General features: G+C 41.6%; 1 protein-coding gene across 13 annotated transcripts in view; it reads right to left on the reverse strand.

Annotated features, from left to right (window-relative positions):
* LOC109896783 (forkhead box protein P2) overlaps positions 1–7995 on the reverse strand; it is a 112221-nt gene extending 104226 nt beyond the window's left edge. For 8 of the 13 annotated variants that reach the window (XM_020491132.2, XM_031831939.1, XM_031831936.1 and 5 more), the window contains exon 1: positions 7604–7994. The gene's annotated coding sequence lies outside the window, so the exon portion shown is untranslated. Of the gene's footprint in view, positions 1–7603 lie in introns of all 13 variants that reach the window. The other 5 variants (XM_031831943.1, XM_031831945.1, XM_031831935.1 and 2 more) reach the window with 3 other exon arrangements.

Below are 7995 nucleotides of genomic sequence, written 5' to 3' on the forward strand. Positions count from 1 at the left end.
CATCCTTGTGTTACGGCGGTGGGGGGGGGGGGGGTTTGGGCATTATGGAAAAGTCACCGGCAATAATATTTTCTACAGGGAACCAAATGGTCCTTATCGGTGTTAGGCGAGCAATTCAGGCCCCCGAACAAAGATGAGTCCTCAAACTCATTCCATTCATCACCGGACGTGTAATTACCCTGGGCTCGCAGTCTAGACGTTACCGCTTTCACAGAATTTAAGACCCCATCTCTCTGCAACGCCACCGCCACAGTGCACGCCGCTCTCTCTCCTCTCCTCCCCGAGCACCGGCGAGCGTTAAATCTGCCAGCAGATAAATTAACGAAGAACGCAATAAAACGGACACAATGAGAAGAACTTTATCCTCTCCGCTGCTAAATGAGATTTCTTTGAAATGCAGATCAGTGGAGCTAGATTAGTGAGTTTTAGCTGCTGTCAACATCATAACAAAATACAAATGTGATTGTTCGGCCGGGGCCTTATCTCCTTGCTTCCATCTGCTGCCTCGTTATTTACTCTCCTTGATTTACTATGCAGATCTAAATAAGTCGCATCAAAAGGAAGGCTTACTGCACAATGGATTCTTAAGCTTCTACATCAAGGTATTTGAAACCGTAGTCACATAAAAAGGCTGCCCATCAAAGGCCCATCTCTAATGAACTCCTGTATCAGAGGGGGTTTGTGCCTGTTTTTAATGCTGCCTGTCTGGCTGCTTGTGTGAAGGGAAAGAGGAAGTGCTACAAATCAGAACAACCCACAGCTATTGGAGGAGTGGCTCTGTAGGGCCACATTAGACCAGCTCACTGCATGGGGCCAATACAACCCCAGGTCTGTCAAGAATAGTGAAGACAGTGGAATAGAGTGGGATGGAATAGAATATATTCTATTACACATTGGCTTCACAGCATCAACATCAGCAACACTTCAACATTAAGTGCCTCAAATACCTCATTATCACCAGAGAATGGAGGACAGATGGAAAGACAAGGCAATAAACATTGTTTCTGGACGCATGTCAGTCCATTTCTCTCAAGGAGCATAACATCCAAATGCAAGAATGAGCCATATCAAGTTCCCTGCTCTAATTCTGCACAGAGAAACACTAATCTTCCAAGCTTTCGAACAACGTTCAGGCAATAACCTTTAATTTCATGGTGCATTTGTTACATTCAGCTACACAGACCAGATTATAAACGAAAGCTTCAAGACTTCATGACAAATAACTGCATTAAAAAGATCACGATCTTCATTCCCGTCTCGGTTTTAATGTCGGGATCCAACAAGCATGCCGTTAGGTTTACCAAAGAACAATTAGTCCCCCTGAGTCCAAGCAGACCCTGGCACATGTGGTTGAGAGGCAAGAGCTACAGGGGCACACCAGATGATGGGTGGGGAGGGAGGGAAGCGTGTGGCGCGTGGCAGCCACGCGTGTGCCAGTCATTGGCTCCTGGGCATGTCCTGCCTCATCGCTACTCTCACAGGGAGAGAGAGCGACAGAGACAGAGAAAGAGAGAACGCCTTCTCTTCCCTGTCCAGTAGTCCCTGGGACCCACTCCATTCTCTTCAGAATTGCAGGCAACCTTCCAGATAGAGAGCTTACAACAGAGGAGGCATCCTATGGCTTCCCTACAGAAACCCTCCATCCCTCGTTCTCTCTCTTGGTATGTTCCCTTTTGTCTTTGTACCGTGCCAAGTGGGCCCAGTGCCAGTCGCATTTGCAACCACGAGGGACCTCCTTTTTTTCTTGTCTAATGAAATGACAAAACAACAGATTTACATATGCAGAAACAGGTGTTGTAACAGGTTTGACTCCTCTTGACCTAAACCATGTTAGAAGGAATAAAATGCACACAAAAAAAGTTTATTAGCAACAGCTGCCCGAAGGTATTTAGGCTCTGATGGGCACTCAAGTCTACACCATCTGCCTTGCTGGTTGCCAGAAGTGACAATCTAAATCAAAAACCACCCATCAAATATCATAAAATAAACCATTGTGTTGCCCATATGTTGTGGCCATTTCTTTTATAAAAGTGGCTGAATGAAGGCTCATGGCCCTGTCATCCAGGGGAAACCCTACAAGCAACACAGTAGCCTGTAATTACTCTCAACCAATCCCCTCTGTTCTAATCAGAGCACTGCGTCAGCATCTCACTTCATCATGCCCAAGTACATCCCTCAGAAATGACAGGATATAAAACTATGGCCCTATGACAAAAGGACTAGGCCTACTGTCCAAGTACACGTTTGAGGAAACTCTATAGCGGGCAAAATGTTGGTACGAAGTGTTACTAATAGCTAGCTAGTAAATAGCTTATAAGCTTGTAATGTCACCTCTGTGTTATACATTGGCAAATCATTAAAGTATTTAAAGCATTAGAATGTGCTAATAGGACTCTTAGAGACATTTATGATCTAATCAACTAGCCAACATGCAGTAGATATTATAATGTGGCCATGATATCAAAAACACAACAACAAATAGCTAGGCATATTTCAGAAAATTGCCTCCCTTTTATATCACTGTAAAATATCATAGCCAAGAATGTCATTTTTGTCCTTTAAAGTGTGTCCACGTATTTCTGAAAGACAAAAGCTGTAAAGGCCTTATTGTTTTTTTCCCTGGCTGTTTTTATTTTGACGAGCCAGCTAGACAGAAGGAACAAACCTGAGACAGTCGTGACCCTGCCAGAGTGTTGTAACTTGTTCTAGAGCAATGCCGGCAGAAGGCAGCACCATATGCCCCCAGCCCCGAGCTCGATGCTCTTTCTGCAGCCTAATGTGCCTGTCAAAAAGCATTACCCTCACAAATCCTGTGTTTTTACAACATGTTTGAAATAAACCGTTTTTTTGTTGTTGCCATCTCTCTCTCTCCCCAACAGAATTGTCCACAGAGACACACAGCACCAGTGAGAGGAAGGTCCGTGTTTGTTTGTGTTCCTGCTGTTTAAGCAGCACATGCCTGCTTCAAATCAATACTAGCCATTCCCTCCCTTTTCCCTCGAACTTCAATGAGCCCCAGATGTTTAAAAAGCCATGTTCATTTTTACCAACAATATAATCAGATTGTAAGGTGAAGCTAAGCACTCTCAGATCTAGACATTACTTATTCCACCATTTTGTGAGCGTGACCTGTTTCTTAATTAACCGTTTAACAATTGTAGAGTTAGTGGAGTCAATCTGTCTGATGTGAGTAGTTGTTTACAGTGACACAGACAGGCTTGTGGCAGATTTCGCCTGAGTGATGGCGACCTTGCCGTTCACTATGAGTGACCATCCATCTTTGATTCAGGGCAAGACCCTGCAACCAACACATTCTTTCACACCAGCCCAGTACACTGTCCCTTCTTTCTCCATCCAGCCGTGACTTAAAGAAACGCAAAAGCTGTCATTCTTTTACACTGCTGTGTCCATAGCATAGAGCAGGGGTGGGCAACTCCAGTCCTCGGGAGCCTGATTGGTGTCACACTTTTGCCCCAGCCCCCGCTAACACACCTGACTCCAGTAATCAACTAATCATGATCTTCCGTTTTAAATGCTATTCCTTTAATCAGTTGTGTTTGCTAGGGATGGGGAAAAGGTGTGACACCACTCCAGGCCACTGAGGACTGTCATCCCTGTCATGTAGAGTAAACAAGTGTTGGCTGCACAAAACAGGGGAAAATGTGAACAAGAAGTGATCCAAAACGATCAAATGTATTCTCGTTTGGCAATCAAAACACTAAAAGAGAGATCGCACAATTTCATAGATAATGCAGGTTGAAATGCAGCAAGTGCACGTAACAGGTAGAACTAATGGCCTTTTAAAGGGTCAACTGGTGGTTCAATTGTCAAGGTCATGATCAAGCATCTACTGCTAGACCTTTGCCGATACAGCAGGACTGCATTGGTAGACTGCAATGGTAACAATGCTTTGTTGGTTAGTGGTAAAGCATGTTTGTTTACATCAGTCACAAGTCTGGCTGCAGTTTGCAGGTTCTATTCTTTGTCAAAGTACAGGAGTCATAATGAGGTTTTGGGAACCCGCTGAACCTGCAGTTCACATGTTTTGGGTCATTTGTTTGTAGTGCAACAACCCTGAGATCGTGGCATGGTGACGTACAAGGTGATATTTAGAAGCCTATCTTAGAAACACGGCATTTAGGACTGCGATACATAAATATAAATATTGGCAAGTGTTTCAAACTGACAAGTGAGAACGGTTATCAGCATCCCATCGTTCTAACATGAGTCATAACGCAACGAGCAATGAGACACTCCTCCAAACTTGTCCGGAAAGTCAAATAAACAGCTCAGTGGAAAATAAACACGTCGGGGTTGAGACATGTTTCAAAGACAACACTTAACACAGCCTTAAGTCTTGAGTCAGACTGCAATCTCAGTTGAATCCGTAACCTCTGACCCCACCCAATACAGCTTTTCTTGGCCAAAAGTCACAGAGTTTCTTACCCACAACAGCAGAAAGTCCAGCTTATAGAAGTGACCCAGAGTAAGTAACTAAAAAAGCCTGAGCTCTCGGGCCTCTTAGTTACCGGGGCACACAAAACACCATTACCATTATGGGGATTATTACAGTGCCTGGGGGCCTCTTAAGCATGTTATATACTCTTTTATCTTAAGAAGTCCATCTCTTCTAGGCTGACAGCTAGCAGCACATGATCCAGGTAAACAAATACTTTCACGCAGCACAAAAGTGCCATTAAAGGCCAAAACTGTCAAAACAAATTCCATTCTTACTGAAGGGAGGGAGGGAGGGAGGGAGAGAAAAAAAGACTGGATCACCTCTGGTTGCTTTAACTTGCATGGAGGTTGTCATGGAAACATTTCTATGGAGTTAACAGGATAAAAACAGAGAGCTTTCCAGTTTAATTGCCATTAGACTTAGAGAGCAGAGTTGACTTGCCCATACATTAAAACACAGACAGGGTACAGGGCTCATATTTAGACAAATGAAACTATGGTGCTCCACCCTTTTGTTGTTCCATTTTCCCCCAAAACAGAGCAACACCTCTAAGGTTGAGCAAGCTGCCAGTTTTATAACAAATAAGATGTTGGGGGATGGGTGGTGGTATGATACAAAAGCTTAGAGAGAGGCTAGAGTTCAGTTAAAGGAAAAAGTAGGTATTTGTTTCAAAGTTGCTATGTAATAAATGAAAAGAAGACAATGTGTACTTTATTCAAAATACAGATTGCACTACATGACATGTCCTTTGAATTATTTAAATTAAGACTCAATATATATGCAAAACAGTACAAGTCATCTACTATTTCTCAGTTACTAGCATACATCTTGCATTAACCTGTGACTGGTTGGCTGAAATCTTAAACTTAAAGGTGCAATATGCAGAAATCGCTCCACAATTTCCTGTTTGCTAAAATTCTAATAGTCTAAATAGCCTAAAATAGCCTAAATAGAGCTTATGTGACAAAACAACAATGTATACTTTAGATTGTAGAGAATCCTTGTACCATCTAAACAGCTGTGGAAAATATTTTCAATAACCAAAAGTATTGTATTTTCAGCTGTTTGAAGTTGGTGTACAAAACCGAAACTAAAAGATGCAAACACTCGAAATTTAAGAACGGAAGCATAGAACTAGTGCACATAGAACAGATCTACCGCTTTTGAGACTTGCTTTCAATGAGAATGACATATCTATAACTCAAATTTCTATGTAATTTTTTTGTCAGGTTGCCCAAAAAGTTATATATGGCAGCTTCAATTTTGATAAATGATTAAAAGGTATGATAAACGTATACTTATCAATCCTTGGGAGGACATTCATTTTCATATTACCATAATGTAGCAGCAAACCGCAAAATGATAAATGCAGCAATCAGAAAATGGATGCAGAGTGGCACAATAATAAGTGGCCCGCGCTACTAATGCTGGCCAGATACCATTTGTCCACATTCAACCATATAGCCTTGACGCAGACAGCAGAGTGAAATATTAGGTTACTTTCCCAAAAGTGAACGTCAACAACAAACCAAAAAGCACTGAAACAGGGCCTCTATAGCTACAGACGTATATAGTTCCCACCAGGCAATGATCGCAGAGGTTCCAAGCAAGGGGCTGATAGGGTAGGGTCCTAAAACATTTCATAACATGTGTTGAAGGGCAAAAGTGTTGAGTGGTGAAACAGTGGAGCACACCTGCATTTCAGGCTGGGGAACACCTGTGCACCCACGGCTTGAACAAAAGGGCCCAGTCCTGTTAAGCCACCAGGGGTGAAAACTGATCCAAGGGCATGCGTAGGGGTGCAGCACTGAGGGCACCTTGTTAGCGTTTCTAGAAGAAAAAAAAAGCTACACCTAGGCTATCGATTTAGGTGCAGTGCTAACTAAAGTAGTGAGGTACTTTCGAGTGTTTTTAGGGAGGCCCAGAACCGATGTGTAGAAACCCATCGTCCAGAACAACAAGTCCATTATGCTCATTAAGAACTATGAGGATAATGCTGAAACTGGTCTCTCATTTTATACCTGGGCTATGAAGATATGGAATATGCTGTAGCTAGGAATGGAGCAAGAATGTAAACGGTAAGGTGTTAACCATTGATCTTCATCATCATCCCCATCAACAACTAGTTATACTATTATACGTTTGCTTTCATTTTAAGCATTGGTAGTCTGAGCAGCAACAGTAGTAATGTAGTAGCTGTAGTGTAAAAGGACCATAGGTTCATAGTAATGTAGTACAGTAAGTTACTGTAGTAGTACTATAGTAGTATTAGGCATAGGTGATGATAATAGTAAGAATTGTGGCACAACTGATAACGACACTACAAAAGAATTCTCATTACCACAGATAGTAAACTAGATTGCAATACATTATTATCAATGAATCAGTTATAATAGAATAATGTTCAGTTTTGGAGAAAATACTTTTCCAATAATTGCATATTAATATGATAGTGGTGAATGCTGTACTTTCCAAATTATAATTGGAACAATGGCCAAAAATAAATGTATCTGCATTTCAAACTTTCATTGTTACATTTAAATGAGAATACTTTGAGATTCAATTCCAGTGAATGAATATTACATTTTTATTTTTTTATTAATTCGCCTAACCAATATTATATTTTATTAGTAGATCAAAAACATCAGAATAAGTTAATGCATCTCTGAATTTGGTAGGCTACTTTCAACTGGTTGCCTACAACTATTCCATCTGACTTTTCAACCTACGCAAAAAATGTTTTTCATAACGTTTTATTGTATTTAGTGCTAATGGCAATACGTAGTTCCATCTCTGATATACTGAAATGAAAGATGCATAGGATACATTGCTGCATGTCGGCTTCAGCGAGTCAGTGGTCATCTATAGAAGAGTTCTATCCTCCCTATTGGCTGCACACGCCGGACAGTGTTGCATGAGGGTCCTTGGCAACGAAAAAGCACAGCAGACTATTGTGTGACGTACACGGCAAGAAACAAACATGAAATATGTAATATATAGTTGTTGGGAGGATTTGAAGTTGTTCACAATCAACCGCACAAACTATGGCTTCATATTTTCAGTTAGTAGACAGCAATAATCGATAAAGAGAATCAGTGACACTCAAGAGGGTGGAAAGAAATAAACACTTTGGTTCAAACTTACCAAAACGCAGCGTTATTTCCAATAGGAAAACAAGAGCCTCCAGGTGAGAAGAAGTCGGTGTACGTTCAGCTTCAAGAAATCGTCACACGTGACTGTACAAGTAACCATAAAGCAGAAAAAAATGAACAACAAGCCGTAGAGTAAATAAAAGCTCAAATATTCCTCCGTTGGCGCTGCACTCAGAGATACAAGGGTTGTCTTTGCGCTCCTGCTGTCTTCAGTCAATGCTGCTGTTATTACTAATGTAACAGAAAAAGCTGTACACTGAGTCCTGTTTGAATGCGCTCGCATGACGCGTAATGCGAAGAAGTAGCTTGTTTTTGCAACGCGATTCAATACATCAAGATGTATTCCACGAACTATTTTGGACTAGCTTATTAGAATGCAGCCCC

The sequence above is a fragment of the Oncorhynchus kisutch genome, linkage group LG9 (genome assembly GCF_002021735.2).
Source record: "Oncorhynchus kisutch isolate 150728-3 linkage group LG9, Okis_V2, whole genome shotgun sequence".
NCBI classification, from domain to species: Eukaryota; Metazoa; Chordata; class Actinopteri; order Salmoniformes; family Salmonidae; genus Oncorhynchus; species Oncorhynchus kisutch.